General features: G+C 37.4%; 1 protein-coding gene across 9 annotated transcripts in view; it reads left to right on the forward strand.

Annotated features, from left to right (window-relative positions):
* Positions 1-1,466: 1,466 nt before the first annotated feature.
* Positions 1,467-27,489, forward strand: part of NSD3 (nuclear receptor binding SET domain protein 3) — a 103,433-nt gene continuing 77,410 nt past the window's right edge. For 8 of the 9 annotated variants that reach the window (XR_011433260.1, XR_011433261.1, XM_023630604.2 and 5 more), the window contains exon 1: positions 2,200-2,715. The gene's annotated coding sequence lies outside the window, so the exon portion shown is untranslated. Of the gene's footprint in view, positions 1,784-2,199; positions 2,716-27,489 lie in introns of those variants that run through there. The other variant, XM_070253068.1, reaches the window with a different exon arrangement.

Here is a 27,489-nt window from a genome sequence, read left to right on the forward strand (position 1 = left end):
CAGATGAACCCTTCCAAGCTAGTATTTAAAAGATGAGCTAGATTTTCTACCATGGCCATATGTCAGCAATCCTGTTCCGAAAAGGGAAGTTAAAAACCTTTCTTACTGAAATGCACTTGTTCAAAGCAATGTCTGGCTTCCCCTATTATCAGGCCTGGCGATTTTTTGACTTTCAGATAAATGATTTATCATATAAAGAGTTTCAGGATATAATCTTTGGAAGAGAAACAAAAAAATTTTTTCCTCTGGCCCTGAGATTTGTGTTAGATTGCTGTCTTAATGAACTGTTTGCTCATTTTCCATGGACAAGAGAAAGCATGTTCTGAACCTCAGAAGATGTTTGATGCTAACAATGTAAATTATTATTTTTAGTGGCCATTTCCCTAAATATGCTCCAGTTCAAATGTTGTTAACAATGTATTTTCTAATGTTTTGCAGGAAGAGGCTATGCATCTACTTCACATAATTTTAACGTTAAACTCTTGTCAGCATAGCTGTAGAAGTAGAGTAAAATAAAATCCCCAGGGACAATTTACCAGCTTCTCCTTAAGAGGAAGATCCAGGTGTCAGGTGAAATCAACAGTGTATCAACAAAGCAAGGAGGATACCGGAAAGTGGAAAAGGCGAATGGAGGTAGAAAGGATCATAGGGGGAAAAAAGACCAATTTAACCTTTGTTTCCAGGAGATAGAATCAAACTGAAATAAGCTCAAGTGGCCCCCTTTACAAGTCTGCGTTATAAGAAGACATTTAAAACAAACAAAAATGCACTTTTATTGATTCCTTTAACTTTTGATACTACACAAAGCATAGGTTTAGAAATAGTTAATGATTAATAGTGATGGGAATGCTAAAATTCTGAATATACCTTAGTATTAACAGGGTTATGTTTTTAAAAACTAATATAATTAGTAATCATTAAAATAATTGATCTGTAGGAATCTGTTAATTTCTTAAGTGGTATTTAGAGATAAAGATACCAGGAATTTCTTGTGACAGTATCAAATAGATCCAGCACTCTGACGTCAATGGAGAGTATAACGACTGGTAGTGATGTGGCTTTACTATATCAGAACAGAAACCAGAGAATTGGTTTCCTCATCTGATTCCTGCCTGTATTTCCTTTGTACGTTCACGTCACTGTGCTGCAACGTTCTAAGTCATTATCACGAGGCCCCTGGAAATATCACCAAATCTGCACGTTCCTGCAAGACTACAGCACCTAGGACCTTCTATTGTTTAACATATATTTCCTAGAATGGGGAGGGCCAGAGGGTTGCAGAGAATTTTGATTCCCTCTCCCTCCTCTCCTTGCGTGAGCTCTGTCTGGGACCAATGCCCTCCCGTTCCTCGAAGCGAAGGTCTCGCGGCGGGCGGCAGAGGGCCCCAGCACGTGACGGGCACCGAGCCCTCCCGGTCCCTCGAGTCCGGGGTGCAGTCGGCGCTGACGTCGTCCTCGTTACCCATAAGCCTCCGGGCCCGCAGTGAGAGCAGGAAGAAGGCGTGCGGGGCCCGGCGGCTGCCAGGGAGGTCGGCGCTTCCTCAGAGACTGAGATGCCGCCGCCGCCTTCTAATGCTTGCGATCTGGTGGGGGGCATCTGGCACTCACATCCAGGGCTGAAAGGGAGACTGCCCGCCAAGGCTCAAGTCTGGCATTGCTGCCACGGTTTCCAGACGCAAGCCCATGTGGGACGGGGAGCTCTGCTCTGACAGCTGTCGGACGGAAGACGGCCAAGGAGGCACGTCAGTTGTGCTCTCTCCCGATCATCACGCGGCACCCGTTTGTAGGTTATGCCTAACATCCAGGGATTGTATAGCAGTGTGACTCTGAGGACTACCATATGGTGTTTAAAGTGTGCTGCTATTTAATAAGTATCAAAGAACACGCACGAGCACAATTTTAACCTCAGGCCCAACCTTTAACCTGTCTATTGGTCGTGGTTTGTTTTTCACTCTCCTTCGCATCGCTCCTTCCTGTCTCTCTGCCTTTATCGCCTGCGGTCTCACTTCTCGTCTAGACTCTCCCGGGCCGCTCACATTTCTGCCGCGCGCCCCCGCCTCTCCTCTCCGCCCCGCTGACTAGCCTCTTCCTCCTTTCGCCCCCTGCGCCCCAAGCCCGGGACTGCATTTCCCGGTAGGCTCCGCGGCCGGCGGCCAATGAGGGGCCGAGGATTTGGCGGCGGCGGCGGCGACGCTCCAAGAGTCCGGGTGGGGGGGCTTTGTGCGCGGCGGCGGCGGCGGGAGCGGGCGGCGGGAGCGGGCGGCGGCAGGCGCGGCGGCCAGGACGGAGGCGGAGGCCGAGGGGGACTGTCCACGGTCGCCGCGGAGAGGCGTGCGAAGGCCGAGTCGAGCCCCGAGGACCCTGCTGCCCCGGCCCGGCCGCCAGCATCAGGCTCCTCTTGCGGCAGCGGCTCCGCGGCGACCCCTCATTCCCTCCACCTCCCCTGCCCACCCCACCTCCCGCAGCCTTCCTCCTCTCCGCTCCACGCCCGGCCCGGCCCGGCCCGGCCGTGGCCCTCTTCGGTGTCGGCCGCCATGGCAGAGGCGTCCTGCGCGGGGGAAATCTAGCCCGGGGATTTCATGCGGCCTAGCTTGGTTCCGTCTCCTCCCCCCGCGGCCCCGGCGGCTGCCCGAACCCCAGCCCCACTCCGGGCCTCCGTGTCTCTCCTGTGATCGTACTGACACGGCCGGGGGGTTAGAATGGAACAAACTGAAGGTAAAGTGAATGTGTGCGTGCGTGTGTGCGTCTATGTGTACTGGAAGGAAGGGCTGAGGAGGGAACGACGAGGAGGGGGCGACCTAGGGATGGGACCCGGGTAGGGAGAGAGACCCTAGCAAGGATGGGAGGACAAATGGGTGGCCTCAAAGGGTTCGAAGGGAGTCTAGAAGGAGAAGCAGATGGCAAGATGGGGGGTGTGGAGGGGATTGGGGGGTGGGGCAGGGGAGGTAGGATTGGGATAAGAGATGGAGTGGTGCTGAGCTGGGAATTGGGAGTAGAGGTGGGATGGGGGCGGGGATAAAGATGGAACCGGGGAGGGGCAGGGAAAGAGAGGAAGAGTTAGGTTTGGAGATTAGAGACCTGAGCGGACTGAGAAATAGGGAGGTTTGGGGGTGGAGTGTGGGAACTAGAAGAGTCTGGAGGAAGAGGATAGAATTTGTTGGAGAAATGGGGAATCAAGGGAGAAAGGAGGGAATGGAAGTGGAAGAAAAGGTGGATTAGGAAAAGGGATGAGAAATGATTGAGAGAGGATGCAATAGGAAGATAGGAAATGGGAACTGGAAGACGTAGGATTGGGATAGGGAAGGAAATTAACTGAATGTTGAAAAGGATGAGAACTATCGACCAAGCGTCACAGAGTGGGAGGAAAACAAGGGGAAGGGGGTTGTTAAAGTGTTACGAAGGGAAAACCTTTTGTTCCTATATTTGTGTGTATTCTGTGCCTTTTCTTTCAAGGCTAAAGAATAGAGAAGCTAAGTGGTTGTGGTGTCGTGATTGTTGTGAAATGGGGAGGTGTGGGGCTTACTGTTTTGAGGGAGGAGAAGATGTGTTAGTGTTATGGTAGCAAGACGGGGAGAGACATGGCCATAATTTGATGGTTTTGGTGAGGGAGTGAAGACTATTCAGATTTAAAGGGGGCAGGGGCAGCCATGTTTGCTGCCAGGCACTGCAGTGTAAATAAATTCCTTCTCTCCGACATCAGTATGAATCTGGAAGGGGCCAGTTCAGATTGCTAACCCCCTTTCTTTCTATTCCTGAACTCTTCCCTTACATCTTGGGGTCATTTGAAATTATTCCTAACCACCAAACGAGGTAGTGATGTTTTCCATCTTGTATCTTTTGCTGCTTTCCTCCCCCCTTTTCCCTCTTCCTTCTAATTGCAAACAAGGCATGCCAATGAACTGCAGTGTAAATTTAACCCTTTTTATAAAGTTAAAACTAGATCTTTACTAACCAAAGAAATCATTACTACTCTCATATTTCAAACATGATCATGAAAAGTCTTTTAAACGTTGAAAAGCGTTTGTTTCAGAAGCCTCAGAAGCAGTCAGCATGTTTTCTGCAATTCTTTAAGTAAACAAGGAAATTGCATGGGTTATTTTACTTGGGCTGTGCTCCTGGCAGAGCATGCGTGTAGGGATGAGAAGGGGTAGGAAGGTCTGCTTGTGATGGATTATCTGCTTACTGTATTTTGGATGTTGGAAAATTAGAAATGTGTGTATTTTAAAATGTGTTTCTCGTAGCGCTTATAGGTGATGGGCGTGTTAAGTGTTTTCTTTTTTTTTCTAAATTCTCTCTCCATCCTTTCCCGTTGCTTTCATGTAGCTAGCTCAATACAGTCTCCAAATGCCAGTTCTGCACAGTGCAATTATCTATGAAGTAGGCATGCAGTTCTTAGAACCTCATTGAGGTGCCAGTTTTTTTTGGTGGGAACTTCAGGTCACTCTCAGGAAAGCTACAGTAACTCTTTAATGTATTCGAATACAGCTACTTGTGTGATTTGGAATAGTTCCTGTTCTAAAGGTTTAAATCCTGACAAATTTACAGTAGATTGTTAAATGGAGCCTAATTTATTTCCATACTGAAAAGGATTAAATGTGTGTGACTTTTTGTTTTTTAGTTTTAATTGGGGTAATCCAAACTTTAATCCATCGTTGATACTGAAACTGTTCTCTAATACCATGAAGGCCTGTTAAAATTGTAGTAAGATGGATTCAAACCAGTTGTGCTACATATTGATTTAATCTACGCTAATGCAACATCCTTTCAGGTGTTATATAGAAGTTTAGGATGTGTTCTTGGTCTGTTGGAAAAATTAAATTGAATATTGTTAGAGTGGCACTTTCTGAGAGCACCTTTTGTATAAAGGCCAGATTTACAACTTGGAGTATTTTGATTTGATAATGTTCAACCTGAATTTTAAAAATTCTGTGGGGAAGATTTCCACTCAAAATAGGCATTCAGTGTATTTTTTTGGAATTTATTTTTATGGAGATTTCGTATTTATATCTCCCACTCGATTGACATGTTATTTGTAATTAACTGGTAAATTGTGTGCATGAACTATCAGTGCCATACATTTTTTAGGAAAATTAGAAATTGTTGTATATTAAAATAAGAAAAAACACATTGGAAATTTGAATTATTCAAAAAAATGTATTCCTTTGTATTCAGCATTTTATAAAGATCAGGATCCCCTGCCCATGAGTATCCTGGTTTCTAGAATAGGTATCCCTATAAATGAGGAAGGCTATTGTAGTTAGGTGATACTTAATTAAAACCCAAACTTGGCTCTGATTACCATGTCCATCAGCCCACCTTCTGCCTGTGGTAGGTTTTTTTTTAATCTTAAGTTAATAAATGTGCTCTTTCTTGTACTGATCAGATTGAATGAATTTTGGGTAAAGGAAATTGGTTGTCTTTGAGATTGGTCATCCTTGAGTAAATTGTCAAATCTGATTCTAAAGACACTCAGTTTCTGGAGTTTATAATAATATTCATAGTAATCATAGTAATAGCTGCTAATAGTTGTTGTCCTATATATGCTATGCTGAGTGTCTTACATGCATGATTTCCTTTTATCCTCCCAACAGTTGTATGAGGTTAGTACTGTTAACTCCTTTTTACAGATGGAGAAATTAAGGTTAAGTAACTTAATAACATCACACAGATATAAGTAGCAAAGCCAGTATTTGAACCTAGATCTTTTCTAATTATAGAACCTAGGTTAGCAGAACTTTACTTTTAGTTTCTTTAAAACAAATTTATTAAAATAATACATTTGTTATTTTAAAGTGTTTTTCAAATATTATAAAAGGCGAAGAGGTAAAAAAATAAGTTAACACCCTGTTCGTCACTGATAACCATTTTGAAGTTTCTTGTGTGTCCTTCTAGAAAATTTCTGCATGTATATATGTATATTTGCCTTAAAATACATAGAAATCAGGTCATAGTGTCTGCATTTTACTTTTTTATATTAACAGCCTATCTGGGACATCCTTTTAAATAAGCACATATGGACCTACAACGTTTTTTTTAAGGGTCATATAGTGGTCCATTGTTCGGAATATTAACATTAGGTTAACAGGTTTTTGCTATTATAAGTAATATAGCAGGTCCTAAATTAAGTCCATAACAGCATATTTAAATGGAAGAGAGAGAGTCTGTTTTATTTTACAAGAGAGAAAACTGAGGCCTAGAGAAGTTAAGTCCAAGCCTTTGGTGACAGACCTGCTGCTTGGCTCTTTATACTACGTCACGTTACTTCATTATTATGAAAGTATTTGAGCTTTGTGTGAAAGCTCACGGTGAGGGGGAATACTCAAGGGTAGGCAAGTTTAGTGTAATGAGTGCAAGGGGATTAAGTTGCAGCAAGGCAAAGGATCGTGCTTCTCTTTTTTCATAATTTGTTCACATGTACATATAGCATATGTATAAAATATGTTTACATTTATAAAGGAATCATGTCTGAGTATCTTGAAGTTGGTGTAATGAAATTTTTTCTAGCACAGTTTTTCCTGTTTTAATAAGATTATCAATGAAATAAAATAGCAACAAAATGGAAAAATAAGAGGTCCATCGTGGTCCTAGAAAAGAACTTGGGAAAGAAAATTGAGACATTGGTAAGTTTTGTAAAATGAGCTGAAAATACCTAATTGAAAACAAATTTTTAAAAAAATCTTAACAGGTACCATTGATTACTTTATTGTTAATTATTTTTGTCCATCAAGAAGAAAATAAGTCACCATGGATACTTATTCATTGGGTTCTTTTAAAACAAAAAGTCTGTTTTAGACACTTAAAAAATTTAAATAATTAAAGCTTTAAAAAGGTTTAGAATTTGGTATCTATCTATGAAATCTGTTTCTTGATACAATGCTGTTTTTAATTTTACTTTAAAAAAAAGAGTATTTTTTGAAACAGCAGCTAAGATGATTTATTCCTTTTTTAATAAACAACATGCCCAGCATTTGTTTTTAAATGAAAGATGAGCTTTATTTCTATGGACTAATCTTTTTATAAATATTACTAAAGGTAGATTTAAGAAATTGATCATGCTACAACTACCTAACACATTGTTTTAAAGCTAGCAGAGTTTTGGTTTTTTGTTGTGGACCTAACTAAGTACTTAATAAGCACTGTTAAACACTTCTGCGTTATGTTGTGCCTGTATGGTGTCGCATGAAAAGAAAGTAAAAGGCATATTTTAAATTTTGCGAATTTAGAGAATGTTCAGTTTTTAATAGATGGGTGTGTGTTGTTACTTGTAAAGTACTTCTGCTTATTGACAGGGTTTTGAATTTGAAAAGCTCTTTGAAAAAAGGTTCTGGGGTTATTTTGAAATTTAGATGTGGGTGTGTGTCATCATTCACTGATCTACAATGACAACTCTTTTTCTTACTAGGTTCCCTTTTTCATCTAGACTTAGGGCTATATTGAGGAGAAAAGGAATAGAGAAATGAAAGATTTCCGTATTCATATAGTTTCTATTTAACCATATAAATATATGAATGTTATTATCTAGTAATACCTTGCACTTACATGACATCTTCTGAGATGTTCCATAGAATTCCCACACTATGACTTTTTTTTTTTAACATGGAATTGGAAAGCACAAGAATTGTTTAACCCAATTTAAAGATGGAAAAATTGAGATTTTGGGAACTCCACAGGCCAAATATACTGCCATGTTAAGTAGAATAAGGTTTTTGGATTTCAGTCCAATTACTTAAAATTTTTTTTTTTAAATCTATGTGTTTCTTGACTTTTTCTTCATAGCCTGCATTATCCTTATTTTAACAGATAATCAAACACTATACAACAGTAAAGTATTTTTGTACCAAAAGACATGCTTTTTCTTATTTTGGTGTAACTTATATGCATACTTCCTGAAATAGATAAGGAAATATTTTAAATTTAAGAAATGTGTGGCTTCTGGGATTTTGTGGGTAAAACAAAATTTAGTTTATCAAATTGATTTGAGGTTAAGAAGAAGATTAAGAACTCTCTTATGAAGACTGGCCTAGTGGCATTTTGGTCATAGGCAAGACAATATTGTATCTTGTGTTACTAATGTCTCTTAGCTGTGTAGTCTTAAGAAAGCTGTACATTAAAAAAAAATAATAATAAGCATTTTAAAAACTTTTAAGTTGTGAAACATGATATATAAAGAAGAGAGCATAAAACCCAAATGTACAATATAAACAAATAATTAGAAAGTGAAGATCATATAGTTACCACCCAGGTACTAAGCCCTTTAAGGAAAGCTGCGGAGACAGCCTCATTGGTTCAGCTGGTATTGCCTTGGTGGTAGGTGGACTTAGAGGTAACAGTCTGCTGAAAAGTAACCTGAAAAATGAATAACCATGAGGGGTCAGCAGATGTCAAAACTGAATCACCAGTTTTTGTTATATTCAAAAGGGTTATCTAGACAATTTAAAAGAAAAAAGTTTCCTAACATTTAGTGTAGTCATTTAGTGATTTGAGATCTTAGTGCTTTATTAATGAATGTGAAACAAAAAATAATACTGAATCCAACAAGAATCATCCCATTTTATACAAAGTGTTAGTTATTCAGAGTTCATCTCTGTTGCACTTTTTGGGCAGATTCAGTGACTGTTGGTTTTAGATTAATATGCAAACCCTACCAATGACTTTTGCTTAGAACATGTCAAATTTGCCTATACTAATAATCTCCTAACCTATCTTATTTTACAAAAACTAGTTTGACTCTCTTGCTTCCATATTAATGTAACCATTCAAAAAGTATTAACCTGAGAAGTAATCGGTAGTGATGATCAATGTTTGACTCTTCATCCTTGATGCCTCTTGATCCTTAGCCTTTTCTGTATTTTGGCTAGGTGGACCAAATTTCTTTCTTTCTTTTTTTATTTTTTTTAAAGATTTTTAAAATTTTTTCTCCCCAAAGCCCCCCATACGTAGTTGTATATTTTTCATTGTGGGTCCTTCTAGTTGTGGCATGTGGGACGCTGCCTCAGCGTGGTTTGATGAGTAGTGCCATGTCCGGGCCCAGGATTCGAACCAATGAAACAGTGGGCCGCCTGCAGCGGAGCGTGAGAGCTTAACCACTTAGCCACAGGGCCAGCCCCTGAACCAAATTTCTTTTGAAACTGGAGAAACTTCTTGGTTATGCTTCCCTGGCTTTCCAGACCATTTTCTTATGTGTTTGGAAAGGTTAAATGTTGGCTTTTGAGGATTTTGACAGCAGAAAAAGTAGAATGTTTTTTTCCCTCCGACTACCTGATGAATACAGTCTGTTTGCATAAAACTCTACAATGTGGACTTTAAGAAAGACATTTTTATAACACATCTACATACATAAATTAAAGCCTTTATTTGGTTATTATCATTTTGTCACTTTAAGCTGTCTGTTTTATATGATCTCTGCAGGATCCAAATACAGTAACATAGAATATTTCCTGTTTGTGGTGAGAAACTTTTTGTTGTTTTACGTATCTTTGAATTCCTTTCTGTAATGCAATAGAATGTTGTTCTTTTTTTCTTGCTAAAAGTTAAATATATTCCTTGCTAATTTTTTCCCCGTGCAAGGATGATGAATAATTATTTTAAATCTTGAAAGGAACATATATGTTGATTTTTCCTAGATGTGGAAGCAAACATTATTTGATGTAAAAGATTTTTAAACTTAAATTAGATACTTTGGCTTTGTGTTTGAAGTAGAGTTAATATGCTTTTGGTCGTCTCATGGTTTCTGTGTTATCACCTGTACAATTAAGCCTTGATCACTAGAATTTATTTCATTGGGTGATAGAATTGGTTAAGGTATTGAGTTGAAGATTAGTTAACGTATTGCACACATATACATACATGTACACACACATATAATACCCCTAAGAAATGCTGATGGCCCTGTTTTTATTTTTTAATGGACAATTTGTACTTTCAAATTGCCTACTAGTTTAAAAATAACATTTATTATCTTTAAGTTATGAAAGATTGTTTATTGTAGAGAAATTGAAAACCGGTAATATATAAAGAAGATTAAAATCACTTGAAATCCAACTAGAAGTAACTACTATTAACATTTTGTTCTGTATCCTTGCAGTGTTTTTTCTTATTCATAGATGTATTTTTTTACAAATTGGAATTATGCGTTAATATTATTTTGTAACATGCTTTATTGTGAAATAAATTTTGAGAATGTAATTTTAAAAGTTGACATATAATTTCATTGTATGGGTGTGCCGTCTCTGTTTACCATTCTTCTGTTGATGGTATTTTAGGCAGTTTGCAATTTTTGAATATTGTAATTTGATGAATATCCTTACAGATTTAAAAAAACTGTATGACTATGGTTATTTCATTACAGTAAATTCCTAGAAGTAGAATTAACAGATATGAACATTTCAGAAGCTTCTGACACCCATTTCCCGTTTGTTCTCCAGAAAGGTTTTTTTTAAAGATTTTATTTTTCCTTTTTCTCCCAAATCCCCCAAAAGTGCATAGTTGTATATTTTACTTGTGGGTCCTTCCTAGTTGTACCATGTGGGACCCTGCCTCAGCATGGCCTGACGAGCAGTGCCATGTCTGCGCCCAGGATCCGAACCGGCGAAACCGCGGCCAGCTAAAGCGGAGCACTGCACTTAACCACTCGGCCTCGGGCCGGCCCCTTGTAACAGTTTTTTTGAGAAGTAATTCACATCCCTTCAATTCACTCATTTAAAGTGTATAGTGCACTGGTTTTTAGTATATTCACCGCATTATGTAGCCATCACCACGGGTAATTGTAGAACATTTCCAGAAAGGTTGGAACCGATTTAAACTCCCAGCAATAGTAGCAATATCATTTATTTGTGGCTTTTAAAGTATAGTACAAATATTCAGGAACACCACAGCTTGTGTGATGTATACTTTATAATCACTATCATTTATTTTTTAAATTTTATTTCCAGTTTTATTGAGACATAATTGGCTGATATATGCTTTATATCTGTTTATGAATGAGATTTTAGAAAGTCATTGATGAAAAGAAGACGCACATGTTTCCTATAAGAAAACCTGACTTATAAAGTTTAAGCTTATGATACAAAGTATTTGATAGATTTTTTGAATTATAAAATCATTCTCCTGTCCAGTTAAGGTGCTTTTATTGAGAGAGTGTTGCGTGTGGTTTAAAATATGTTTCTTTTTTCTTTTTTTAAGGAAGATTAGCCCTGAGCTAACTGCTGCCAGTCCTCCTCTTTTTGCTGAGGAAGACTGGCCCTGAGCTAACATCCATGCTCATCTTCCTCTACTTTTTTTTATATATGAGATGCCTACCACAGCATGGCTGATGCCAAGCGGTGTCATGTCTGCACCTGGGATCCGAACCAGCAAACCCTGGGCCACCGAGATGCGGAACGTGCGAACTTAACCGCTGCGCCACCGGGCCGGCCCCTAAAATATGTTTCTTTTCGTTTAAATTTTATTTCAAAACATCTTATTTTGGAAAATGTCTGGAAAGTGTGCTATACCTATATAATTAACTGTAGCAAACATCACCCTGTAGAAAGTATGCTTTTCTTTTTATTAAGGGAGGTTTCCTTTGCTCTGACCTTCACCCTGAAAGTTGTTCTGTTTGCTTTAAGCCATTTATCAAAGCATCTCTTTTTTTTTTTTTTTTTTTTTAACTCAGTGGGCAGTGGAGTGTAGGGCAAGAGTCAAGGAGACTTAAGTTCCTATCCCCACTGTTTTTATCTCTGAAGTGGAGATGAAAATGACTACTTTTTGCAGTTATAGGGATCCAAATTAGAGGTGCTAGAGTGTGCCTAGAACTGTATCAGGCATATAGCTGATAATAAATGACTTTTTTTTAATATAAGAAAAATAATGTATGCAAAATGAACTAGTCCTTAGTTGCATGTTTGATGGGTGAAGAAATGAACTCAGTTGGCTTAAACTCACTTTCGTAGAAGTTAAAAGCTGAAAGTTAACCAATGCTTGAAGAGAATCTTTGCTTGGGTTACATGGGTGTTTCCTACTTGGTAGGAGAATTCATGCTGGGTACAAGTATGAACATGAAGTTAACTTTCCAGTCCCGACTTACTGCCGCTGTTGTTGGTAGAATAGCATGCTGGCTGTAGCGTCACCAAGGCTTATGCTCTGATCAAGCAAATAGGTGATAATGTAAAATTTGAATATGTTCTGTGAAGTTCCTTGTGTTCTTCCTTTTTTTAAAAACAAAATTTTGAATCCAGTTGAACCTAAAATACTAAAGTAATAAACCTGATGAACAACAACAACAACAAAACTGGTTTTTATAGGAAAGATTAATTTAGTAGGTTACTATTTTAAATATTATGATAAATTGTTTAGTACTTTAAAAACTAAATATCATTTCTGTGATGTCTTCTCTTTTTGCCTTGCTATGGAGAATGGAGAATACAAGGTAAAAGAAAGAAAAATTTGAACATTTGCAAAATTTTAAGAACCAGTCTCAGAAACTGTTTCACTATAATTTAAAAGTTTGTTGGGGTATGAGGTAGGCAAGTATGTGGATGAACCTGTTAGTTTACTAGATTTCATAGTGAATGGAACAGATAGTGGATAGAAGTTACTTAGTTTGTGATACTTTTCAGTGTGAGCCAGTACCCTTGATGTGAGGGGTTGGAAAATAATTTAATGTAGATTTTCTTCAAGTGGTAATACCATGTCTGTTGTTGCTGGGTGTGGTCAGAGAACAAAGTGAAGACAGTTGAGGTTAAACCAAATAGATAAGGGAAATAGGGTGTTTTACTAGTAAGTTTTGTAGTGATATGAGGCAGTTCAATAGTAATGTGGTTTAGTCAGGAAAAAATAAGAACTACAAAGCAAACTAAAATGTTGTATAACTTAATGGAATCATAGTGAAGTGAAAATTGTGTGATTGTATTTAGTGACAGGGTTTCTGGTTAAATGAAATGATATAATTTTTTTTTTATTTCATTAGTTAATTGTGTTTGCTATCACGAGGTCACTTCCTAAGATAGGATATTTTAATGTCCTTGACTATCATCCTTCTTTTAACATATTTTTAGTGGAAAATTGTTACGTGAAAGTTTCAGGAAATATGTGGAGTGACAACACCAGAGTTAAACAGATTGTGAAGTAGTACAGTCATGCTTTAAGTAGTGTTGCTCTATTATTGAGTGTATTATTTTCTGAGTATAACCTCAGAAAAATTAATAAAAATCCGAAGTAAATTTCCACTTCTCTAACACACCTTGATTACTTACTTAGAGGATTTTGTAGGAAGAAATATGGTGGTCATGCTGATTTACCCCCTAAAGTCTTACTTACGTAAATAGTATTGGTTGTGAATTTCGTAAAATTGTTTGCTATTGCAAATAATGAACATCGTTAATAATGTTAGTGTGGTGGGTAATTCTTTAAAGTTAATTTTTTAAACCACATCTATTCTTGTCAGAATGAAAATCCAAACCATACATTTATGTATTGATAACCAAGAGGAATCACAGACGGTTTTTCCCAGTTTGGAGTCATTTGCAGTCGTCTGGGTCACCTGACTTAACCTCCATTGTGGGCTGTAAATACAAGTCCAAAGATGTTGTGTGTCTTTAAAATTTATGCAGCTAAGTTAGAGGTAGAATCAGAACTAAAACTCAAATCTGATGACTGCAAGACCAACGTGAGGGTGCCTTTTTTCTTGTCTCTGGATTTATCCGAGTCTGTTTGATTCTAGCATATAGATCTGATTGCTGGACTTCCTCTTACGTGACTTCTTTCTAGCTTTACAGTGCTACTCACCAGTTTCTTTAAAAAGTTTATGATTGACCTTATTTTTATAAGCTTTTTTGGGATGTTTTTGTCTAGGTCAAATTTGAAAAGTAATTTACACAGCACTGTCCAATAGAATTTGCTGTGATGATGGAAATGCTATATATCCGCGCTATCCAGTATGGTAACCACTAGCTGCCTGTGGATATTGAACACTTGAAATGTGGCTAGTGTATCTGAATTTCTAATTTTATTTAATTTTTAATTTTATTTAATTTTAATTTGCCTAAAATTAAATAGCCACATGTGGCTAGCACACATTTTGATATTCTTGGTGAAGGGAAAGAAGTAAGTAGAAATGGACATATTTTCACATTCTTTGTTCTTGTTATTACTGTATTTGTGTGTTTTTGTGGGATTGGGGTTTTAAACTCTCCTTTTTCCAAAATGCTCACTGTGTTAGATAGTGAGTAAATAAATTCACAGGAAACAACTTAGGTGTTTCAAAGCTAAAGTATTTTTTAAAATTCTCTTAGTTGATGTAGTTATTAACAGACTATAGACTGCTGACCAACAAAATGACTTCATTTCAGTAGTACTTTGGAGTAGTTATTGTTAAATAATATTTAAAGTTTAAACTTTTTATATTACGTGGAATACTTGACTATTACTTAAATCTTTTTACTATAGCCATCCCTCAGAAGCTTCTGAAACAAAGAGAACTTGAAAGGATATAAAAGATAAGCCTGATGACCACGTCTTCACTTGTCTTCGTCCACTTTGTCTATATGACTCATTCCTAGTTTTGATTCCCTTAGTCCTTTTTATAACAGTCTAGCCTCCCACTCACTGTATCATATTATCCTGTTTTATAGTAGCGTATCACTATCAGAAATTTTCTCGTTTATTTAAGCTCCATAAGACAAGAATCTTATCTCCTTTGATTTCCCAGGACCTAGAATAGGGTCTGGTACATTGTTGGTGTTCGGTAATGAACCATGTCACAAACAAAACAAAAGGACTCTGTGAAGAATAAGACGTATATCTAGAATAACACGCCACATGGAGTCTGGGGATAGGAAGGTGAGACTCAGCATTTGATTATCTTGGCATTAGTGTGGGTAGTTTAAGGCGATTTGTTTAGAATGATTTTGTAAGTTTTTCTGGGAACTCTTTATTTTAAAAACAAACAAACTTTTGTCCAGACATATACATATGTACTAAATAAATCTTATCCATGTAAAACATTACAGATTTGACAAAACAGAAAAAAAGGGAAAAATATTTCCTTGGTCAGTTTTTGAGTATTCAGCCTCATTTCCTAACCTCTTAGGCAAAAACAGATGAAAGGATTACTCAGAGTCATTTGTATGCCACTGCTTGGAATGGAGAGAACTGCCAGCTCCTAATTTTCCAGTGTGTTATTTTGACTTAATGATCTATGAATGAACATCTCTGTGTAGCAGACATAGGCACTTTAGCAGATATAGCAATATTTGGCTGATACTGGTTTGAATTATCTCCAGGTGGTTGGAGATCAAATATTCTCTTATAGTAAATTAGGTGATTTAATTTCTAACTTTTAAATGCCAGCATGGTGAGTCTGGAAAGGATTTTATTTTTACTTATCTTTTTCTATATGATTCCTGAATAGTTAAACAATGTTTTAAGATGTCAATGAAAGCCTTTTTATTTAGGGAACTTATACATTATTTACCTTTACAAAACAAATGTCCACTTAGAAGTTATTCATTAGGAAAAATGTTGGGTTCAGGGCTGGTGCAGTGGCATAGTGATTAAGTTTGTGCACTCCATTTTGGTGGCCCGGGGTTCGTGTGTTCAGATCCCAGGTGCGAACCTACCACTCATCAAGCCATGCTGTGGCAGCATCCTACAAACAAAATAGAGGAAGATTGGCACAGATGTTGGCTCAGGGACAATCTTCCTCACCAAAAAAAAGAAAAAGTTTGGTCAAAGACAGAGTCTTTAGAAAAAAGAAGAAGAAAAAGGCAAAATATTGGCTTAATATAGTTCTTTTGGACAGCTATGAGAGCCTTTTCTTAACTGTACCTATTAAATATCTAAATTAGCAGATTTTAAAAATTAGTTCTTACCATAGTGATGTCTTTACTACAAGTTTCCTTCCCCTTTACTTATTTTTGTGAAAATCGGCCACAAAATCCAATGTGACCCAGAAATTTTGGTTGTCAGAAATTGAAAATCTTAAATACGCTAAGTATTTTAGTACTGGAAGGACCCATAACTTTATTGTCTCATACATGGTAATGGTTTTACTGCCATTTCGTTATTCATATCACATCTGTGACTAGAATGAAAGTAAACTCCAGAGCATAGAAAGCAGCAGTGACTGTGCCAACAAAATGGGAAGAAATCATGTCCTTTCCTTCTGCATGTGTAAAAGGTGTCAGCAACACCCTACCAGCAATTAAAATCTAATGGCTTTTTCTGACTGTCCAGGGACAAATTGTTGGTCACATTAGCCCATTTGTATCTCTAGATAGGACTATTTATGTTGTGATAGGGTAAGACTTTTTAAAGTGATGTTTCTGTTTCAGGTTCCCCATATCTTAGGTTAACGAATCTAAGGGAATTCCCCTCCTCCCTGTCATATGCTTCATGGGGATGTTAGTGGAACTAAAGAAGACAGTGAGTGTTCGGAAATGCTTTCAGAGAAGCCTCTGTGTTAGTTTCCTGTTGTCTATCTGACAAATGACGTCAAACTTAGTGGCTCAAACACGGCACAGATTTATTCCCTTGCAGTTCTGGATGTCCAAGTTCAATGTGGGTCTCACTGGGCTAAAATCAAGGTATTAGTAGGGCTTGGTCCCTTCTGGAGGCTCTCGGGGAGAGTCTGTTCCCTTACCTTCTCCCGCTTCTAGAGGCCACCTGCATTCCTTGGTTTATGATCCCCTGCCTCTGTTTTCAAAGCCAGCAGCATAGCATCTTCAGATCTCTCTCTGACTCTGACTCTTCTCCCTCCCTATTTCTCTTATAAGGATCCTGGGTAATCCAACATAATCTCTCCATTGCAAGATCCTGAATTTCATCACATCTGCAAAGTCCCTTTTGCTGCATAAAGTGATGTAGTCACAGGTTCTAGGCATTAGGATGTGGGCATTTGGCAGCAGCGGGGGGCATTATTCTGTCTGTCTCAGCCTCTGTACAAGTTGAAGATGCTGGCTTTATGAATTGTAGTAATACGGATGTTTCCTGTAGCAGTAAGCATTGCCTTTCTGAGTTAATACAGACGAGAGAAGAGTGGTTCGAAGGTCAGTGACAGTGTAGCATGTGTAAAGAGGGCAGGTCATGAAGCAAGACTGCCTGGTTTTGACTCCTGGCTCTGCCACTTATTATATGTGGCACCTTGGACAAGCCACCTAACCTGTTTGTTCCTCAGTTTCCTCGTCTGTAAAATGGAGACAGTAGTGTGCATTTTACAGGGTTTTTATGAGGATTAAATGGGATAATACGTGTGAAGCACTTAGAACATCACATCGTGACTGCTTGGTAAACGATACTGTTTTACTTGAAGCGTCTTTTAAGTATTTTTCATTTGAAATTTCAGAGAGACTCATAGATTAAAATCTGGATCTATTCTCAGTTGTTGCAGTGTTTTTAATATTTGAATACTCAAAAATATTTCATATTCAGGAAAACATCTGTGCATGTTAGTCATTAAAAATAGGGTATCAACTGAATAAATATGAGTATTTCCTTAGTTTACAATTAATGAATTGTACTTTTTCTTTTGAAAAAACATATTAAAACTCTTGTGTAAAAATCATTATAGAATCTGCAGAGAAGCAAAAGGCAAAGCAGACAAGAACGAAACTCACCCATACTTCCATTCAGAGACAGTAAGCATTTACACTTGAGCAAGCATCCCTTTAGGGCAGTGTTCTCAACCCTGGAGTGATTTTGCCCTCCAAGGGGACATTTGGCAATGTCAGGAGACGTTTTTGATTGTTATTACTAGCGGGTTGTACTACTGGCGTCTAGTGGGTAGAAAGGTTAAGATGCTACTAAACATCTTACAGTGAACAAGACAGCACCACAACAAATTATCTTGCCCAAAATATTAGTAGTGCTGAGGTTGAAAAACCTTGTTTCAGAGCGTGGACTCATTGATAAATGCATTGCCTTCTCAGTCTAATTCTCGGTCATATATTTGAATTTTGGATTGCTTACTTCCTGCTCAATGGGTTACATGAAGTCCAGATAATAAAGACCAAATTTGATTTGGTAACTCATATTTGGCTCTTGGGAAATGTTAGTAATTTTGGAGGTTAGTATAACACAGCAATTTTATGAGGTTTCCAAAAAAGGTTACACATTGAAATTATCTGCATAATTTTCAGTTATGAAGTTGAAGTCCTGTTATAGCAAATACTAATGCTGTGATTTGGGGCTGTGCTTCTGACTGTATTTTGATAGCCAAAACATGTTTTCTCCTGTCTTCATTACTTGGTTGGAAATGAAAATTTAGTAAAACAGCAGTTATAATTTCCTTTGGTCTTTTCTACCATCCCTGTATTCATTTAGCAGCCTTTTTCATTCACTTACTGTATCCTAGGGGATAGGGAAACAGCAATGAGCAAAACAAAGAAGTACCCGGTACCCTTGCTAGAATTGAAGTCGTTTTGTTTTGTTGGTTGGTCAGTTGGTTTTTCTATGACTAAAGAAGGCATTGCTACCCTATGCTTTGGAAATTAAAGATAAATATGACCTTTAGATATCTGAGCACATTTGGCAATTCTCTGAATGATGAAGTTACTCAGAGATGCCTCAAATATAGTGCGACATTGTAATATAAATTTATTTTGCGCTTACTCCAGATTTTGTATTAGTCTATAGATGATTTGAAAAAAGAGAAGTCATTTTATTAGAGTTTCAGATTGTTAATGTGCGTTGTGCTCTACAGTGATAACATTGTGACAGTTTTTCTTAATCCCATTAGTAGTGACTGAAGTTTTAGACACTGAAACAAAAGACAAAGCTTCATTTCATGATAGACCTACTGTTTTGGAAAATATGAACCCTAATATGTTAATAGTTTGTATATGCCTGTAGAATTATTAGATGCATGGTAGCATGCTTCATATGAAATGTGGGTATAGAAATGTTTAAAGTTTCCTGAGAAGAAATTTCTTGTCAGCCAGTGACTCTTTTATGTGATGCGTTTATACTCTGTATTCCCGGCATTTATCTTCTACTCTAATTTAATTCTGATGAAAAGATTACTTGATAAAATATAATATTACATACTAAAATTTTGAAAGTTTAAAAATAATGAGGGTAAATTTCCTTTTGTTGTGTCTTCCTCTTAGTGACCTGATTACCTGCTGCTAGTCTAGTTTTGTGTTGGACATATAAATAATCATAGTGTAGATACTTTCTAGCTTTATTCATGACCTTTCTTAGGAAGGGAAAAGCAAATTTGTACAGTCAGTTCTTCTTTCTTTTTGGTGAGGAAGATTGGCCCTGAGCTAACATCTGTTGCCAATCTTCCTCTCCCCCAACACCTAGAGCCCCAGTACGTAGTTGTATATCCTAGTTGTAGGTCATTCTGGTTCTTCTGTATGGGATGCCCCAACAGCATGGCTTGACGAGTGATTCTAGGTCTGCACCCACGATCAGAACTGGTGAACCCTGGGCCGCCAAAGCAGAGCACATGAACGTAACCACTTGGCCACGGGGCCAGCCGCTTTTACAGTCAGTTCTAAATGCATGCTGCTAACAGACACCCTGTGGCATTTCAGTAATACTAGTTACTTAATGGTTATTAGCTCATATGAAAATAGTTAAATTTTTAGCCCAGTCCTATGTCCCCTTACTGTAATACTCCCTCTGTTTACAATTGATTTGTGTATTGATACTGTGCCAGGCACTGGAATTGGCATAAGGATTCAGAGATGAAGTAGTTCCATGTCTTCAACATAAACTTCCAGTCTTTCTGTATTCTCTGACATCTAAGTTGTTTCTATTTCCCTGAATTATGTAGTGTACTTTCATTAAGTATTTATAATTTGGTTTTGCAACATATCAAAAAAGGACCTTTTAATAATCTAGATAATTTGGAAGCTGTGGTATTAAGAAGCCAAGAAGATTCTTAACTGAAACCGTTTTAGGTATTGGTTAATGTAGGTCTTTGCAAAGGAGCACCTCTCCTTTCCCACAGGTTTTGTTTCCTAAGCCTGGAAATTTTTGAGGTCCCCTGCATTCTCTCTCTGTCCCCCCATTCCCCAGCTTCTCAACCTTGGATGTCTTCCTTTGTCACCCAGAGCACTTGTCCCTTTCTTTCAGAAGGGACTCTGTCTTGCCCATCTTTTTATCTCTAGTACTCAGGACTAAACATAATACAGGCACTCAGTAGGAAATGAATAAATGAATCTTACCAGGAGCAATTTCTGAGCCTCATCTCTGGCGCTTTCCGTTTATTGCTTTTCTCTCTCCACTAATAATATAACTGTACGACTGTAGGAACCGTGGCTGATTTTCATCCCTATAACTTTAGTGCTTAGCCCAGTGTCTGGTAAGTAGTAGGTGCTCAATAAATATTTGTTTTATTAGAGAAGCCTGAATAGGTTGAGGTGGGGGACAACCTGGCAACTCAGCTGTAGCTTTTGATCTCCTTCCCATTGTAGCAGCAGCAGAATGGGAAGGAAGGAGCTGGCACGAACCTCAGCCCAGCTTTGTCTCAGCCTAGAAAGGGCAATTAGCAGACAGCACCTGGTATCCAGAATTGATGTAATAAAATATTTTACTATGATTTCTTACACAAGTGTTTTGAGATCATGTTCACTCTCAAACACACATGCACACACTTCCTTTAGGTCAAGATGGTCCTCCACAGTGTATTAAGTGCTATGGTAGAGTATAGGTAGGATACTATGCCAACAGAAGAGGGTTCTTGACTTGGCTTCAGAGGGTGTGTGATGTGTAAGGGATGGTCTGGGAAAGCTTCTTGGAGTATTTTAACACGTCTGAATAGAATTTAAAAGATGAGCAATTGATGAGAGAGGAAATGCTAGAATGGTGGAGGGTAAGGTGGGAAAGCTGAAGCAGCAGAAGAGGAGGCTGGACAGGTAGGTGGGGACCAAATCAAGAAAGGTGTGCTTTATGGATTTTATCCTAAGGCATAGAGAGCCAGGGGAGATTATTAAATTTGAGGGATTTTTTGTTTTTAAGTACTGTCGATGCTGGAGAGAGCAGATTTTAGGTGGACAACTTTGGAAGGAGAAAGAGCAGTTTGGAAGTTGTTCATCTAATCCAGATGAGAAACAATAAGCCACAGCCAAAGAACATAGCAAGAACTGGGCGGATCTGGAAGAAAGTTGGAGAGGAGAACCCAGCTTTGTTTTATGCATTGCATTTATCTTCTCCTAGTCTGGGGCTTGTCTTTTCACTTGTCTGTGTTGTCTTTTGGTATACAGTTTTTTAATTAACATTGTGTGTTTTATTAATCAGTTCCTTTATGTTTTGTATATTTAAAAAATCCTTCCCCACCTTGAGTTTATACAGATCTACTCCTGTTTTGTTTTTGTTTTTTCTTAAGTTTTTAAGTTTTACTTTTTATAATTGTCTTTAATCCACCTGGAGGTGTTGTATTATATGGTGAGGATCTAATTTGCTTTGTACATGGATAAGCAGTTGTCCCAGTACCTTTCTTTGAATCTTCCATCCTTTCCTCACTAATCTGCAGTGCTGCTTCTGTTACGTGCCAGATTCCCATATGGGCTTGGGTCTGTGTCTAGGGTCTTATTCTGTTTCATTGTCTTTCCCTTTGCCAGCATCTCAACTTTAATTATAATAGCTTAGTAAGTGTAAAAGGTTTTTATTTTAAGCATATTTAACCTGTGTACGAACCAATAATTCCTTGAATGGATGTTGTAGACTTTTTTTGTTGAAAGACATGCAAATGCTTTCTTGATTTCTTTTAGAGCATTCTTTTTTTTTTTGAGATGTAATTCACATACTGTACAATTTACCCTTTTAAAGTGTACAATTCTGTGGTTTTTAGTATATTCACAAGGTTGTACAACCATCACCACTAATTCCAGAACATTTTCATCATCCCCGAAAGAGATCCATACCCTTTAGCAGTCAGCCTCCATTCCTCCCTCCTCCCAGCCCCTGACAGTGACTAATTTTTGTGTCTCCAGGATTTACCTGTTCTGGACATTTCATATAAAGAGAATCATACAACATGTGGCCTTTCATGACAGCATTCTTCTTTCTGTTTTTTTTTTTTTTACTGTGGTAATATTGGTTTATAACATATACATTTCAGGTGTACATCGTTATATATTTCGATTTCTCTGTAAATTATGCATTCTCATTTAAATTGAGTAAAATTAATAGATTAGCAGCTCATTCTGTGGGAATATTACTGTGTCTTTAAGAAAGTAGGACAAAAATACTATACCTTAGTGGAGAGAAAGAAGAGAAAATCTCGCCAATATTTATTTTTTGTTTGTTTGATTTTTATTTATTTATTTTATTGTGGTCATAATAGCTTATAGTGAGATTTCACTTTTACATTCTTGTTTGTCATCTACCATATAAGTATGCCCCTTCACCCCTTGTGCCCACCCTCTGCCCCTCTTCCCCTGGTAACTTGTTTTATTTTTTTTTCTTTAAGCCTCAAATTCACATGTTATTTCTCCTTCATTTATTGAAGAGGGGCCAATCTTACACTTTTGCTTGGTTGCTTAATGAGTAAATGTCGGCATTCTGTTGATAAATCTTGAGTTTAGTAGATGTAGACAGAGTGAGATTACCTTGATTTGGATGTATGTTGTGAGTAATTATATAAAAATGACATGATTTGCTTAATATCTTGGTGGATAAGTGAGTAAAATCACTTGAAAATACAAAGGGAATATATTCTCTCCTGAATCACTTATTTTTTAAAGCAAGCAGATTTTCCTCTTTAACCCAGAAATTAGTCAGCCGTTTAGGGTTCTTTTTAAAAAGCTACCTTGGAAAGTACCTTTTAGTCAAGATACCCAGATAAGATTTACTAATATGGAACATTTATTTAACATACTAAAATGCCGTAAGGCTTTTGTGTCATTTGGAGAATTGATGTTTTATTAGTATAATTGCTGAAAAATAGTTCAGAAAAGAAAATGTTTTCCTCTAAATCATAGCATTAAACTTTCAGAGTTAGCCTCAACCAGAATGGTAGTAAACCTCTTTAAATGATTCAGACTTTTGACCAGCAGTCTTTTCAAACCTCATAATTTTGACATCCTTGACTTTTCATTAAAAAAGTCATAGGGAAACTAAAAATGTGTTAAGTAACTGTAGACTTGATATGGTTATATAATGGCGCCCTCCCCCACCCCCCACCCCCAGTCGCGGAAGTCCAAGCATTTGCATTACCATGGAAATTTAACAAATCGTTTGAAAGAAAATGCCCAAATTCCAGTCAGAAATAACCTGCTTCTGTACCACTGTGCTTGCAGCTATGGATGGGTGTTATCTACCACCTGTGTAACGCTTGGATGCCATTAAAAGTACTTTATTTTGTTTGTGGATAAAATAGTAAATCTTGTAATCTGATATGGTTCTTGTTCCCTCATAGGATAAGATAATCTGAAGACAAATAGGACAGGCACTTCCATCTTGTTTGTATATCCTTGATGAAAATTTTCAAGCAGGATCCATTTTCTTTGAAAGATTGACTTCAGTTGTATAATCACTCTACCAAATTCAGTTGTTGCGTTTTGTCCATAACAGAGCTAGATTAGATGCTATCACTTCTAGCTGCTTTTAGTGAATAAAAGGTAAACATTGTTGTTCATTTCCTTTTTGGTGCTACAGAGGCATGGTCAAGTTCTTAGAACCAAGTGGTTGATTTTTTTCCTTTTTTTCCCTCGTAACCCCTATCCTCACTGTGATGTTTTTTTTCCTGGGTGAAGTTAAAATGGAGAAAGGCTTGCGAAGCAAGGATATTGATTTTTAGTGTAACTTGCTACCTGTTCATGATTCATAGTTTGTGTTTGCTGATTTTTTTTTTTTTTAAAGATTTTATTTTTTCCTTTTTCTCCCCAAAGCCCCCCGGTGCATAGTTGTGTATTCTTCGTTGTGGGTTCTTCTAGTTGTGGCATGTGGGACGCTGCCTCAGCGTGGTCTGACGAGCAGTGCCATGTCCGCGCCCAGGATTCGAACTAAGGAAACACCGGGCTGCCTGCAGCGGAGCGTGCGAACTTAACCACTCGGCCACGGGGCCAGCCCCTGTGTTTGCTGATTTTTAAAGGAGTGTGTTTGGGCTCCTTAAAAATATTTCTCTCCTACTTACTTCTAAAAATGATGAATGGCTTACAGTTTTAAATTAGATATGATAAAATAACATAACCTCTGTTCTTTTTTAACAATACATCTTTGTTATTACATTACTAGCAATTAAATAATTTTTAAATTATGAAAGCCAAAATGGGCAATGCAGAATTTATAGCTCTTTGACTATATCAAATGTTCACTCTGATCCTATAATTAGATTAAAATATGAATACAACACAGAACCAAAAAGAATGGAGTCCTTTTTTAAAACCTGGCATTACAGGATTTTAGCATTGTTCCTATAGATTAAGCCTGTTTTTTAAAGTTTTTACTTTATAGAAGCTCCAGTTTCACCCTTGCAAACCTATGTACTGAAAATAATGGACCATATTTTTAAAAAATTAACTCCCCTCTCTTATTTTCTTTTTGGTGTAGATTTGGGGAAAAAATAGTAAAGTAAAAATCTCCCTTGATGCTGTCATCCAGAAATCTTCATATTCTGTCGTCAAGTGTGAGTCACAGTTGAAGAAGTTTTTTTGGAGGGGTATATGTGTATTTATTAAATTGATTTCAAATAAGAGATCTGATTTTCAAACATTAATGATCATTCAGTTAGAAATTGGTATGTGAATATATTTGATAGCTTTCTCTTATTACATCTCAAAGAGTGTATGCTTAAGCTTTCCTTTATTGTAGTTCATTTTGATCTTTTGCTTTAAAACAAAATGATCCTCTAATTTTTGAACATTGTGTTTTAAAAAAAGGTTTTTTTATAATGTTTTGCCACAGTAATCACCAAACAGTAAAAATGCCTGGTTTTCAAGAACCAGCATAGCTGGTTCATTACTGTAGACTGTCTGCGTGCACTCCCTTCCTGTTACTATAGAAACACATACAGACTGTGGTTTTGTCGTAAACCTTGAGAAATGTTCCTTACAACAGTTCACATAAAGAAACATCTGGATCCCTTATTTATCCTGGGGTAAAGCAAGACCACCCTCTTCCACTGTGTTGTGGTGATCACATTATATTCCACTATTTTTCTTTAGCTCTAAAAATTCTAATGTTGATATATCAAGTACCATATTTGTATTTTAGTATGATTGATTATAATTGCTGGAATAGATTTGGAAAATTGATGTTCAGGCCAATTCAATTAACTATGAAAATTGCATTTTGAGAGCTTCCACATTCTGAATTTCAGATCTACAGTATTAATAACTAACTAGAGTTTTAAATAGATATGCTTATATAGGAGTTTTTGGTATCTTTTGGTCTTTTATTGGGTTAAAAGACTCTCCCCGGAAATTTGTTTCACTTCTTGCCAGTCTCTTGGGGCTTTAAGCCTTGCAGGGAAGGTTAGCCCAGAGCTGAGGAGAATCTCAGTAGTGGCTAGGTAAGCAGTTGTCAGTCAGATTTTGCCAAGGATGTTACCTGAGGAGACTATAACTGCATTTATAGTCTCTTGCGTTCTCCATGGAAAGATCCTCAATAACTCTCTGAAGCATTTCATTTATATTTAATAACTCCTTAAGTTTACACAATTTAGTTTAAAGATTCATTAAGCCCTTCCTCTGAGCCTTCACTTTGGGTTCTAGGAGCATTTGGAGGAATAAAATTACTTCCTGCTCTTAAGAAAATCACATGAACAGATTGTTTTGTGATTAATTCTAAGAGGCGTGCATAGTGTAACTTAGGAACACAGAGGAAAGTTACTCAGACTAGGCTAGAGCTTAAGTGACTACTTCTTGGAATTGACTTTCTGAGCTCAAAAGATGTTAAAAGTCAAGCAAAACAAAAAATTGTAAGAGGGCATTTTAGGCATAGGAGATAATATTAGTAAAGGCACAGTATGAAATCATAGTGTATACAGTAATTCCCAGGAATATAACATTACTAGCATAGGAAAGGTGACTTGGGGTTGGAGCCATACATAGAGACTTTGCCTGGAGGGCCTTATGTGCTCTGCTGGCCAAGGTGCTTCAACCTTTTCTAGGAATCATTGAAGGATTTTAATTAGGAAAGTGATGTGGTTAGATTTACAATTAAGTAACTAGGAAAGTATTTAAGGGGTAGTTTTGTCTGAAAACAGAAGTAGGTAATTTATATGACATTGTAGAACCACCACTGATTCCCAAAAACCTGTATAATGATATCACTATGAGGAATTTTGACATATAATAAAATATAGGGGGCCGGCCCCGTGGCCAAGTGGTTAAGTTCCCGTGCTCCACTGCGGCGGCCCAGGGTTTCGCCAGTTTGGATCCTGGACGAGGACATGGCACTGCTCGTCAGGCCACGTTGAGGCAGCGTCCCTCATGCCACAACTGGAAGGACCCACAACTGAAGTATACAAATATGTACCAGGGGGCTTTGGGGAGAAAAAGGAAAAATAAAATCTTTAAAATAAATAAATAAATAAATAAAATGTAAAATTTTCTCTCATTGAGAAGAGACTGGTGTTAAACATAGAAAACTGAGTATATACAGCACAGCATGTAATTTTGTAAAGTAGAATCCAGAAATATGTACAGTCTACCAAAGAGAATTGTTCATTTTAAAACTTTATTGTAGTGACTTAAACTATTCATTTAACACATCATGAATACTTAATTGATATAGTTACGCTGTTCATCTGAAACATGTGACATGCTTTTTTCCCCCACTTTCTATCTAAAATTTGACTTAAGGATTCTGTCAACTTTTCTGTTGTCACTCACCTCATGAATAAATTGGTAAATAAATGAGCTGTAAAGCTGTAGTTGATAATTTTCAACTTTTTTTCATTTAAAACTGTCTTGGACAGCTTCAATAAAATTAAGAAAAAAAATTCATTGATTGATTTACTTATTAAAAAGAAAACTAGAAACATTGGTCAGGAAGAATGTGTCATAAATTGTTTGCCTGTAGTAGTTTCATTTGCTTGGAAGTACATATTAGAATGAGTCGAAGACTAGTACCATTATTTAGTTTCCTGCCAAATTGTTAATTTTGGGAAGTGGCATTGGGGAAGTGTAAAGAATGAATGGTTTTGTTTTTGTTGCTATTTACTTTACATCCTTAGGGATTGTGGGAAACGAGCTTACTTGTTAGGAGCAAACGCTGTGGAACAGAGTGCCTGTGTTTGAATTCTGCGTTTACAAGATGTGTGTCTATGGGCAAGTTACTTAATCATGCTGGCCTTCAGTTTTCATTTGCCAAATGGGGATAGTAATAGTATTTCCTCAAAAGGGTGTTATGAGGAGTGAAATAAGAAATGTGAAGCATTTAGGATAGTATTGACAAAGTAACTCCTCAAATGTTAGCCATTATTATTTTGACTTTAGTAATACCAAAAAAATTAAAACATACCATCTTTATCAGGGATTTTTTAAGAACAAAGGAATGAGTTTTTGGTGGCCTGTACTGAGTAATTTTAAAATTAGTGGGTGAAAAACACCTAACTTC

The sequence above is a fragment of the Equus caballus genome, chromosome 27, assembly GCF_041296265.1.
Source record: "Equus caballus isolate H_3958 breed thoroughbred chromosome 27, TB-T2T, whole genome shotgun sequence".
NCBI lineage: Eukaryota > Metazoa > Chordata > Mammalia > Perissodactyla > Equidae > Equus > Equus caballus.